Source organism: Cyprinus carpio, chromosome A12 (assembly GCF_018340385.1).
Source record: "Cyprinus carpio isolate SPL01 chromosome A12, ASM1834038v1, whole genome shotgun sequence".
NCBI lineage: Eukaryota > Metazoa > Chordata > Actinopteri > Cypriniformes > Cyprinidae > Cyprinus > Cyprinus carpio.
This window is the reverse complement of record NC_056583.1, coordinates 20,486,007-20,498,208: the sequence shown is the minus strand read 5'-3', so window position 1 is coordinate 20,498,208 and position 12,202 is coordinate 20,486,007. Positions and strand designations below refer to the sequence as shown.

At 36.5% G+C, this 12,202-nt stretch overlaps 1 protein-coding gene and 1 long non-coding RNA gene across 3 annotated transcripts in view; one reads left to right on the top strand and one right to left on the bottom strand.

Annotated features, from left to right (window-relative positions):
• LOC109087158 (receptor-type tyrosine-protein phosphatase epsilon-like) overlaps positions 1 to 9,027 on the bottom strand; it is a 73,044-nt gene extending 64,017 nt beyond the window's left edge. The window contains exon 1 of one of the 2 annotated variants that reach the window (XM_042768040.1): positions 8,819 to 9,027. The gene's annotated coding sequence lies outside the window, so the exon portion shown is untranslated. The remainder of the gene's footprint in view (positions 1 to 8,818) is intronic. The other variant, XM_042768039.1, reaches the window with a different exon arrangement.
• Positions 9,028 to 10,463: 1,436 nt separating this feature from the next.
• LOC122147112 lies at positions 10,464 to 12,202 on the top strand. Its single transcript, XR_006161430.1, has 3 exons — positions 10,464 to 10,964; positions 11,057 to 11,127; positions 11,535 to 12,202. It is a non-coding gene; the product is annotated as an uncharacterized LOC122147112 (long non-coding RNA).

Genomic DNA, 12,202 nt, shown 5'->3' with positions numbered 1-12,202 from the left:
CATTAAAACTGCCTCAGGGCAATGGCGCTGATCTGCGAGTATTTAGGATACACGTCTCTCGATCTCCCTTCCTCTACATCTGAATGAACACACTCAGAATATGCAGTCAAACGCAAAAACTGGAGTCTTTGCGAAGACCCTGTTGAGTGCATCCCTCAATGCTCTAGAACAAAATCACTTTGTATCGCTCTGAAAGCTACAGCGCTTCAGAGATAACATGCTAGAGCCGCGGCGGTGCGTCTAACCCGCAGTCTCTGAGAGAAGAAAAGCTTACTCCATCATTTCAGTTGCAGGAGGCTGGAATTAAACCGCTCAGGAGAGCTGCCTTTATTTTGAACATCTCGTTGTCTGTGGCTCCATACCTTGACAAACATGACTAATCTAAGAAAAAACAAAGAGTGCTCTATTTTAAGCTGCCACTCTCTTACACCTACATGGGACAAGCAGGACCGTGACATTCAGTCATGCATAGTGCACGGTAAGATGTTAAAGTGCAATGAAATCACATCAAAGTATGGCACAGAAATACTCCACATGTGAATGATTTATAATAAGACACCAAAAATCTTTATGTTTAGCACCACTGAACTGTCTCTTTATGGCTCGGAGGTGCAGGGGACAGGTGATTTCTCTTACAGTATCAGCACATGAGCAGATTAATCCAGAATTTACTGACAGCAGCAAATCAAAGCCATTTCATACATAAAGCTTTTATGCAAGTCATACAGACTACTTTTATTATACTTTTTTGGTGCCTTTCAGAGTCTGAGAGCCCCTGGTCAGTGTACACTGTATGAAAAAAGAGCAATTTAGACATTCTTCAAAACATCCCTATTTGTGTTCCACTGGAGAAAAAAAATAACAATACAGGTTTGGAACGATATGTGGGCAAGTAAATGATACAAATTTTACAAATTTTAATTTGCGGGAAAGCCATTCTTTTGAAATCTGTCAAAACATCTTGATTGTGGTATCACCAGATTCTGATTTTGTTCTGGAATCTCATGCATATTAGCACAAACTTGAAGACTGACGGTCTGTCTGTGTGTATTTGTGCATGTGTGTGTACATACGGGCTGGTGTGAACTGTGGGGTAGAGCACCAAAATATAGTCTCTCTAGGAGTGGTGTGTGACATTGACTTTCAGTTCTCATGTAAAAACAGCCAGGGAGAAGATGTCATAGTGCACTCCACCCTGCATGCACACAGTCTTTCGTCCAAATACTTCTCACAGAGGAACTGGGGCAAATATGTAGAGCCAGGCACACAGACGAATGAAGCAAAGGGCTTCTTCAAAGCCATGAGATCATCCTGCGATCACATTTCAAATGTGAACTAGCCTGCAGCTCTGTCTCTGTCTTAAACTCTAATAATATTTTACAATTTTTTACTGTATTTTGTAATCAAATAAATGAATCATTGGTGAGCATAAGCGGCTTAATTCAATTACATAAAAAAATTGGTGATCCTTATTTTAATTTAATAATTGCATCTTTTGTTTGTTTTTTGTTTTTTTGCGTCTATTATGTTCCAAATTATTCCAAAACAAATAATCAAATGAGATGAAGCAATATTACATATAACCATTTTTTTGTTGTATTTTTTATTGTATCATGCTATAAGATTTCTGATTTGGACAAATATTTAAATTGTACTCAAATGGTAAAAGCCCTATGATCAACTCAAGCTTTTTTGTTGGGGTGCACGTGTAATAGAGTACAAAACAGTAAAAGGGTGAAGATATGTGGTGGGAAATGCGTATTGCCCCTCATATTTCTGGGCAGCTGGTAATGATATGACATCATTGGCTCTTCCCCTGACAGCTCAAATTCAATCCAGATCTGCTTCCTGTCAATTCCACCAGACACAACCCAAGAGAATCGCTCACGTCTCTTCCTGTTCAACTCTGAAACAATGCTGATTTTCAAAGCAATATGAGAGACGTGAGATCTCTTTAATCTTGATTGTTTCTTAATGAGATTACATGGAGAGCAAATGGAGACTTCTGCTTAAGAAAAAGATACCAATAATCTCAAGCATTTCCTAGAGAGGATAAAAATTCTAACTTATATTTGCCAAATATCAATGTACAATCAAAAGTCAGACATCTCAATATGAACTCAAATATTTTTTAATAAAAATGTTCTACACGGAAAAAAATAACTTGTAGGATTTACTTAAAAAAAATTGTAACAATTTGAACTAACACATTTTAAGTAAATTTTAAGTATTGAACCAAGTAAAATCTACTTAACTATGTTAGGTAAATTTAGCAAAGGAATTAAGTAAATTTAACATGGCCAGTTAGAGTTTGATGAGTAATATCTACTTAGTTATTTAGTTAAATGCAATACTCCAGTACATATCTCTCAGTTACAGTTTATAAAATTTACTTTAACAAGGTAACACTCAAAAACAACCATACTATTAAAGCATGTGGTTCACTTGCAAACATGCAAGTAAACAAATAGACAGCTTGTTATCCTTCAAAGATAATATGTCCACTCAATATAATTATTTCCCAACTGAACACAGAGACCTCGATACTTGGTACACCATATACAATGATGGTAAAAATCAGTGGCTAGTGTTTGAGTATAAATGGATCATTTAGAGTAGAAAATGAACTCCACATGTAACAAAACAGTAAGTTGCTAAACCTAAACCATAAAACACTGAAATACAACTCGAAAACAGTGAAAAATGTAACCTTTTTAATTATTCATGTCCCAGTGCATGATGGGAAATACGGGATCATAACTTTGATATTTACTTAAAGAATCCTTGTAAACATAACAAGCAATTCTTAGTAAAATATACTTATAAGTTCAAACTTTAACTTCTACAAGCTTAAATTGAGTACTAATATAGAATTTTTTTTATTCTTGCCTTAACTAAATTATTTAATGTAGAAATTACATTTGTTTTTATGTAGTATTTACTTCACCACAAAATTATTTTTATCAGTGTATGATAAAATGATCTGAGCTTTTAAAATGTAATAATTATAGAAGCACAAGAGATTTTGCACAGTATAGTGTAAATACGTCTAGCAATTGGATCAATCAAGAGAATAATCAAAGATGAATACTGCATGGTTATTTAATAATAATTATTTAATATTTAAAAAAGATTAAAATAATTACATTTCAATTAAAAAATAATTATTTCTCATTACTTCTCATAAGTATTTATAGGGAAAAACAAAGCTGATACCTAAATGAATAATTGAAACTCCAAGAATGAGCCATGAATGATCCTCTATTAGGTCAGCAAAGCATACTCTGAGCAATAAACCTGTCCTCTGGGACGTCCCACATGCGTTCACAGCCAAACACCGGTTCCTCTCAAAGACTTCAGACAGACAGTTTGTAGCTTTCCATCATAACAGTACAAACAACTGCACACAGATTTACATAGGTTACATAGTCACCCACTAACCACTTGCTGATTCCACACCTCAAATATTCCAAGAATCTGCGTGTGTCCTCAAGCCCATCTGGGGCACGTGCGTGTGCACCTTATCTGCGGGTGAGTCACAGCAGGCCTCGGTGTGTGAGACGTGTGGAGAAAACGCAAGCGAGTTGCAGGTACATCCGTGAGGTGGTGTTTGAACAGCTGAGTAACAGGAATCTCAGAGACAAGTGGCCCAGATGCTGCCACACCCTGTCAAACACACAGTCCTCACCCGCCCCCATAAAGCCATTACAACTCCAACCACTTCCTGAAGCTCTTTCTACTGACACACGAGTGGATGGACACCAGATGTGTCTATTAGAAGAGGTTTATATAGTGCTCTCATACTTCATTCTTGACTGCAAATTCAGTTACCAGCTACTAGTTGACATATTACTTTTGTTCATAATTAAGGTTAGGGATCAAAACAAACTCTTGATGTTGCATGATTCCTGCACCATTTGTGCTACAGAAACCATTTACATTCACTTTTACATAGATTTACAATCAAAGGAGAGCATGTAAAGACCAAAGCAACCACTCAGAGCATCCTAGCAACGCCCAAACAACTACCTAAAACACTCTAGCAACCACTCAGAGCACCCTAGCAACGCTCTAACAACCACCCAAAACACTCTAGCAACAACTGAAAGCACCCTAGCAATGACCTAACAACTACCTGGAACACCCTAGCAATGACCAAACAACTACCTAAAACACTCTAGCAACCACTCAGAGCACCCAAGCAATGCTCTAACAACCACCCAAAACACTCTAGCAACAACTGAAAGCACCCTAGCAACGCCCAAACAACTACCTAAAACACTCTAGCAACCACTCAGAGCACCCTAGCAACGCTCTAACAACCACCCAAAACACTCTAGCAACAACTGAAAGCACCCTAGCAATGACCTAACAACTATCTGGAACACCCTAGCAACGCCCAAACAACTACTAAAAACACTCTAGCAACCACTCAGAGCACCCAAGCAACGCTCTAACAACCACCCAAAAAACTCTAGCAACAACTGAAAGCACCCTAGCAATGACCTAACAACTACCTGGAACACCCTAGCAACGCCCAAACAACTACCTAAAACACTCTAGCAACCACTCAGAGCACCCTAGCAACGCTCTAACAACCACCCAAAACACTCTAGCAACAACTGAAAGGACCCTAGCAATGACCTAACAACTACCTGGAACACCCTAGCAACGCCCAAACAACTACCTAAAACACTCTAGCAACCACTCAGAGCACCCTAGCAACGCTCTAACAACCACCCAAAACACTCTAGCAACAACTGAAAGCACCCTAGCAATGACCTAACAACTATCTGGAACACCCTAGCAACGCCCAAACAACTACCTAAAACACTCTAGCAACCACTCAGAGCACCCTAGCAACGCTCTAACAACCACCCAAAACACTCTAGCAACAACTGAAATCACCCTAGCAATGACCTAACAACTACCTGGAACACCCTAACAACGCCCAAACAACTACCTAAAACACTCTAGCCACCACTCAGAGCACCCTAGCAACACCTTGACAACGAACAAAAACACTGGAGCAACCACTCAGAGCACGCTAGCACCGCAATAACCACAAAAAAACCCTAGCAACGCCCTGACAACCACCAAAAACACTCTAGCAACCACTCATAGCACCCTAGCAATGCCCTGACAACCACCAAAAACACTCTAGCAACCACGTGACAACCACCAAAAATACTCTAGCAACCACTCAGAGCACCCTAGCAATGACCTAAGAACCACCTAGAACACTAGTAGTAACCATTCAGAACATAGCAACCACATGGCAACACCCTGGCAAACAAACACAAAATGTAAACATCTAGTCTATCATAATACTTCTACAGCAGTGTTTTTGTTAATTGACATTAAGATAAAATAAAATATAATTAGATAAAAAATTGAAACTTAAAAATCTTATGCTAAAAATTACAAATGCTGTCTTGGTAACTAACCAAAAATAAATTAAGAAAGGTAATAAAATAAATTACTAAATTACTAAAACTAAACTATAGAAATAAATATAACTATTTTAAAGTAATAATAATAATAATGTAAACAACTACACTAAACTAAATAACAAAATCACTAAAACTTATAATACATATAGATAACACTAAAATAACACCATTCTACAGTTGCAAATTGGTATGAATTGGTATGTATCATTTGTTTGGAAAAAATATCTTTAATTTACTAAAATCATTTATTTATGATCATTTTTTATAAATAAATAATTTATAATAATCACATATAATATTTGTAATAAATAAAAATATAATGACACAAAGTAAAAAAAAAAAATCATTGGATTTATGATATCCACTTTATTATTCATCACACAATAAAATCTTCTATCATATACTAATATCATATAGGAGAAAAGAGATCTAAAAGAGATAATTCTGAACAAAAGTCCCATTCTTTGGCTTGTGGGTATTCTATTCTCCTATTGTGGCAACCCAATAACCAACTTAGTTTTAAAGAGAATATGGTTTAGTTTTTACGACTTAAAACTTTGAATTTTTACAGTAAAACATTGTAAAAATACTTGTAAACCCATATTTTACAGCTCTTCAAGATACTACTGTGACCAAAACAGACATTTGCATCATTTTACATAAATGAGTATGGAGAGGTTCTGGTTTTCCTCACAGGAAGTTGCATGTCTGTTTGTCTGTCTTTACCTTCCTGAATTTGAACATATACGAGAATAGCCAAGAGTTCCAGTAAATGAATACATGCTCAAACAATGTCCTGGGTCTTCCGTCTGCTCTCTCCTGGCCGTCAGGACACAAACACTGCATTGAGCAAACTAAGACACATTTCAGATAGCTGCTCAGTTGCTTTGCTTTTTTGTTTGGTTTATAATTGCCGTCAGGACACAAACACGAATTTTAAAGAGAAGTATATATATATATATATATATATATATATATATATATATATATATATATATATATATATATATATATATATATATATATATATATATATATATATTCACTGCCTTATTTCACCAACAGCTGCCATAACTCCTACTAGAGAACGTGATTCCCATTTACTTCATTTAGACAGCTTAATTCTCTCAGTTACAGAAGCAAACAAACTTCAGTCCTGCTAATGAGCCTTTTTTCTCTGCTTCCTGATCGTTTTGCTCGGCACACTTTCCACAAAGCGCCAGGCCTTTTTCTGACCCTGACAGATCTAACGAGCACCACACAAATAATCAGTTTCACCCACTAAACTGCAACAGTTTTGGACCAATTAGCTCCAATTGTTACCCACGTAAGAAAAAATAAATAAATTTAAAAAAAAACCTGCTTCAAAGAGAATGTACAATGCAATAACACCAATGAGAATGCACAACACAGCAGGGCACCGTATACGGATACATGATTAAATGAAACGCACACAAACAAAAACAGATTCTGGGATTTCTCTTACAGAAAGAGGGAAAACAGTAAAGTGCATCTGTTAATATACCAGACGTAAAACTACAGACATCATGTGTAACTTGGTGTAGATAACCGTTGAAAAAAATTATGATTTAGTCTGCAGACGCAAACAAAAATGCATTCACATAGACTTCATCTCTAAGCCTCTTCCACTGTCAATAAAGCCTGACTTGTATTTAACCCACAATATTCCTTTAAATTACTGGAAGAGATGAAAACCTGGAGATCTGAACGACTTGAGGAAGATCAAGCCTGTGCTGACACTTTCTCTATTCTCTTCTGAATAAATATATCCATAAAGACAGCACACTTTGACAGAAGAGTCTTTCTTTATGAAGGAACTTAAATAAGAATCTAAACAAACATAATCAATGAGAAGATCTCTTTTAAATTGTCAAACAGTGCCTTAGCCTACTCTACATAACAGATCCTCTTAATTTGATGCACCAATGCAAACCAGTGCTTTCTCATAAACCTGGTATTGGATGCTACAAATTATTATTGGCTCTGTTACGTTCCTCTATAAAAGCATCTGATAAATGCATAAATGTAAATATAAATAAACGTATTTATCATCACATACGGTTTCTTCTATGATGGAAAACATTTCAAATCGCATTCATTACATGGCTATTTTGCTCATGTATGTCAGTAGGCTTGACTTCAACTACTTAAACTGATGTTTTCCATTGCATCATATTTGCTGAATAAAATCCAATATGCGTTTCCTACTAATTTTGGGGTGCTGATTCCAAAAATACTGCCTGTTTTGCTCTAGTATGTCATATTTTCCCACAAAATATGATGCATTTTATAACATTTTTGCATTTGACTACAATTTCTAAGGTGAAGAAGTCTCATATTATCCCTTAATCACCAGAAATAAATGACATTCCTATCTTTCTAAAACTTTTGACATTTGACTTTTTTGGTTAATTTTATAAGCACATTAAAGCTGAAAACATGATGTAAAGGTTTTTTTTTTTTTTTTTTTTTTTGCTTTGCTCAGCATCATCAAAACAGGCAAAACTATTTTGCAAATCAGCAGATTTTGCTGTTATATGCACAATATAACAATTTAAAACCAGATTTAAAGCAGGCACTCATTTATGACTAACATAACAGTTACCAGTTACCAGAGGCTGAAAATTAATTAAAGTGATTCAAATAAAGAGCAGACAATATGTCTATCACTAAACCACACTCATAATATAAATACATCAGTGAATACTTTTTTTAACTTATTGAAAACATAACTTATTGAACTACGTGCACGTCTCAACATCATCCACAAGAGTGATGTGAAACAAGACATTTGGATCTGGATTCTGCTCCTGTGTCTAACCTCGGTTCTAGTTCTACTTCAGTCTCTGGTTCTGATTCTAATTCTGTCTGTGCTGTGAAAGACACCTACGCTCCTGAGGACCGCATGCATGGCATTCCTCTCCTCCGCGTGCTCACTTTGCAGATCTGCAGTGATGAGAGTCAACAGCGAGTCCCACAGAGCCTTTCCCAAAACTCCCGTTTCATTCCGTGCCCACAGCTCGTTCCACTAACCCACATTTACGAAGAAACCTACAGATCACCCGGGTTGCCAACACAGCCAATGCGCTCCATCTATACCTGAGATCCACTGTTTATCACCCATGAGCATGCAAACGCTTCTATAAAGATGAACAAAACACGTTAGGGAAAACAAACCAATCTCAAGTGTTGGTTGCATGCGAGTATACATGGGTATCTCAAACGCACAGGAGCGCACAGCTCCGTTACGCGCTCCGGCGCACTGAAAAACAACATTCCTACACACGTGCCACATTAAATACTGCAGTTTGGATTCAGATTAAACACCCTCATCATTTTCTTACCGTAAAGTCCAACACGCGCACAGGTGATTAGGTTATGATCCGGAGGTCGGGAGCGCAGAACGCGCCGCGCGGCTGGTGAAAGCTGACCGCTACAGCTGGAGGAGGTGGAAACTGGAGGATTTGTGTTGATCTGCAGATTTACTCCTCTGTCAGGGGCTCACCCGCTTCTCCGGCGTTTTCCGTGAGCTCAGAGCCTCCTGGCGACCATTTCTGAAACTAGACGAACAAGTGAGTGAGGGTCCAAAGCATTTTATTTTTATGACAGATACCGTGTTCTTCATCCAGGGGGCGCGCAGTGGCTCAAAATGCTGGATTCCTTCATTGAAATCCATTAAAATCACAGGAATGTTTCATTTATTGAAGATATTTACAAAAAAAAAAAAAAAAAAAATTGTGCTGTTGCTATGGTTCTAGTTCTGTCGGTCTCTAGGTCTGGACGTAATACTGTCTCCAACCTTTGGTTAGGGTTCTAATGCAGTCTCTAGTTCGGAAAAACGCTTTGCGTGTGGAAAAAAAAAACTAAACAAATTATTATTTATGTATGGCTTAATTACTATTCCAATTCCGCCTCTAACTCTGATTCTTTTTTAGTTCTGTCTCTAACTTTGTTGACTTTAGCTCTCAAGGTCTGCGGATTCTCCAGCTTTTAGCTACTAATACTGCCTAGTTATGGTTTTAGTTCTTTGGTGTGAATTTATGCTCGTTGTTTCTAGTTCTGTCGCTGTTTCGTTTAATTCGGAGGATCTGCATTCTATAAACAAATTAGAAGTTGAAACGCCTCATCTAGTAATCACAGACGCCTGTGATTGGTCCATCCTGAGTCGCGCAAAGAAAACGAACAGATGCCACGTGATCAGCAAAGCTCCGCCGTTTTCTCAACAGAGGTCTGAACAATAATTTATACTTGAGTAATTACACAAAAAAATGTAGTATTTACTTGAAACTAATTATTGATGAGCAGAAAGAATATAATTATTATTTAAACCCATAAGCCCCGCCCATTTTAAACTACTCTTTCGTGCAATGTACCATTCTACACTTTGATTCTGTTTTTTAGTTTTACAGCATCTGTTTAGCACAGCAGTTCTAAATCATGTTTTATTAAATGCATTAAACGCAACTGAATCATCATAAGTATCAATACAAACTGAAAAATGAAAAACAGCTATTTATATAAAATAAAAAATTAAGTAGAGATAATTAAGTAAAAAGAATTGTACAAAATTATTAAAGATACACAGTAAAAAACGTTGGTTTGCTTTTTTAACCCAACCTTTGGGTTACACGTATTGGGTCACTGTGTTGGGTCATTTTAAATTTGTTGAGTCATTTATTTTCGGCGTTGGGTTATTTTTAGTTATAACCAAACTGTTGGGTTAAATATGGTTCCCGCCTCACTCCGGTTCAAATTTTAACGGTCCAGTTAGCGACTCAGTGGACATCAGCGGCAGCTGCCTGATTATGAAAGGTAAGTAAACTGTTAATATAATGTTAATATAATTTTTTTGATGTATATAACTGTTATTACATTAAGTAATGTGTACTGAAACGTTAATTAAATCGTATAAAACTATTAAAAAAAACGAAGTTTTAATTCCCTTTAGTCAGTTCTTCCCCAGATCGATTGTAGATGAATATGCTATTCGCGTTTGCTTGCTAGCATTAATAAATAAAAACATTAGCTGAAAGACTAGCAAAACCGTTTAGAGAAGTATTACTTAACGTTAATAAAAATGTCTGGTGAAATGTAAAGGGTGCCGAAATCTTTAGGCTAGAAAAGCCGCACGGACCATTTATCGGATCGGACCAGTGACTGAAGCTGCTCGAGCGAGCCGAGCTTACACATCAGTTATGCGACAGACACCAAGCGTTTGAATTCGCTGAATTTTCTATTATAGAAGTTCAAAACTCAGACGAAAGAGCAGAGTCGTAAGGCAATCCGCTCTTTTAGCAGAAATTCGTACCAGCGCCCCAAACTACATAACGTTACGTTACTCCTACAACAGAGCGTAAAACAAGCCATTCGTCAGTGTATCAGAATTATTTGAAAGTGTTAAAAAAAACAACAACACATACATAGGCTATAATTGTTTTATATAGCCATGCATGTTGTATTAAAGCCATTACAGGAATAATGGAATAGCCTGTAAATATAGTAATTTTTTCTTATGAAACTATAACAATTTTTGCATTTATATTAAATGTGTTATACTAAACATGTTTATACTTATGTTTTAGATAAATGGATTTCTTTGTAAAGAAAAGATTACAACAGCGAAACCTCTGCAATTTAATAGAAACATTTCAAGGTAAGTAATTATTTAGTTTAGTGATGTATAAGAGTTTTTTTTTTTTTTTTAAAGACTTTTGTTTGTTAATGGTAATGAACTCCCTCCTCTGATGTAGCCAATTTTACATGCACAAACAGCTATATTACTACCTAAAGGAAAAGTAAAATCCAAAAGAGGATAATATAGGCCAATTAAATTACACTGCTCTGTACATAAACTCTTTCCTTCAGTGACTCTGTTTTTTATCCACAGTTCTCACGACTAATGGTCATTCATCACTTTTAGAGTTAACTTATTTTAATTCACTACAAGACTGCTTCAGTTTTACCTTTTTACCTTTTTTTCTTTGATTAATTTTTTAAAATATATTGAATCCCTGAAATGTTTGTCATATATGCCAACTAAAGTTTATTTTTTCTTTCAAGGTTGGTGCTAATATGGTCCACTACCTCAACAATGAGACAAGCCAGGATCCACATGTCTTGGTGCTTGGAGACAAAGAAAATTCCTCCCAGGTTTTCATCATTTCCACTGGAGAGGCAGTTGAAAAGGAGACCTTACTTCAAGCAGTGAATGAATGCTTCAAAAGGTTCTACATCTATGACGTAAACTACCCAAAGCCCTCTGCTCCAATTTGGGAGTTCTTGCAGCATATAATATTCCTGAAGGAGTTCCTTCTACACATTGCTGCCTCCTAAAAAACTTTGTATTCAAAGTTACTGATCATCAGTAGATCCAGTAGCCAAAACACACGTTTAAGGGTTAGTTCACCCACAAATGAAAATTCTGTCATTAATCACCCTCATGTTGTTCCAAACCCGCAAGACCTCTGTTCATCTTTGGAACACAAATTAAGATATTGTTGATGCATTCTGACAGCTCTCTGACCCTCCTATAGACAGCAAGGGTCCTTACACCATCAATGTCCAGAAACTTAGCAAGGAGATTGGTAAAATAATCCATGTGACATCAGGGGTTTAACTTTAACAGCATACACTGTTTGCGTTGAGTGGATACTGTCCAAAATGGCACTAGGGTGACACGGAGGAGACAAATTGTTGAATAAACTCTTTTTTTTTTTTTCTTTTGCCCA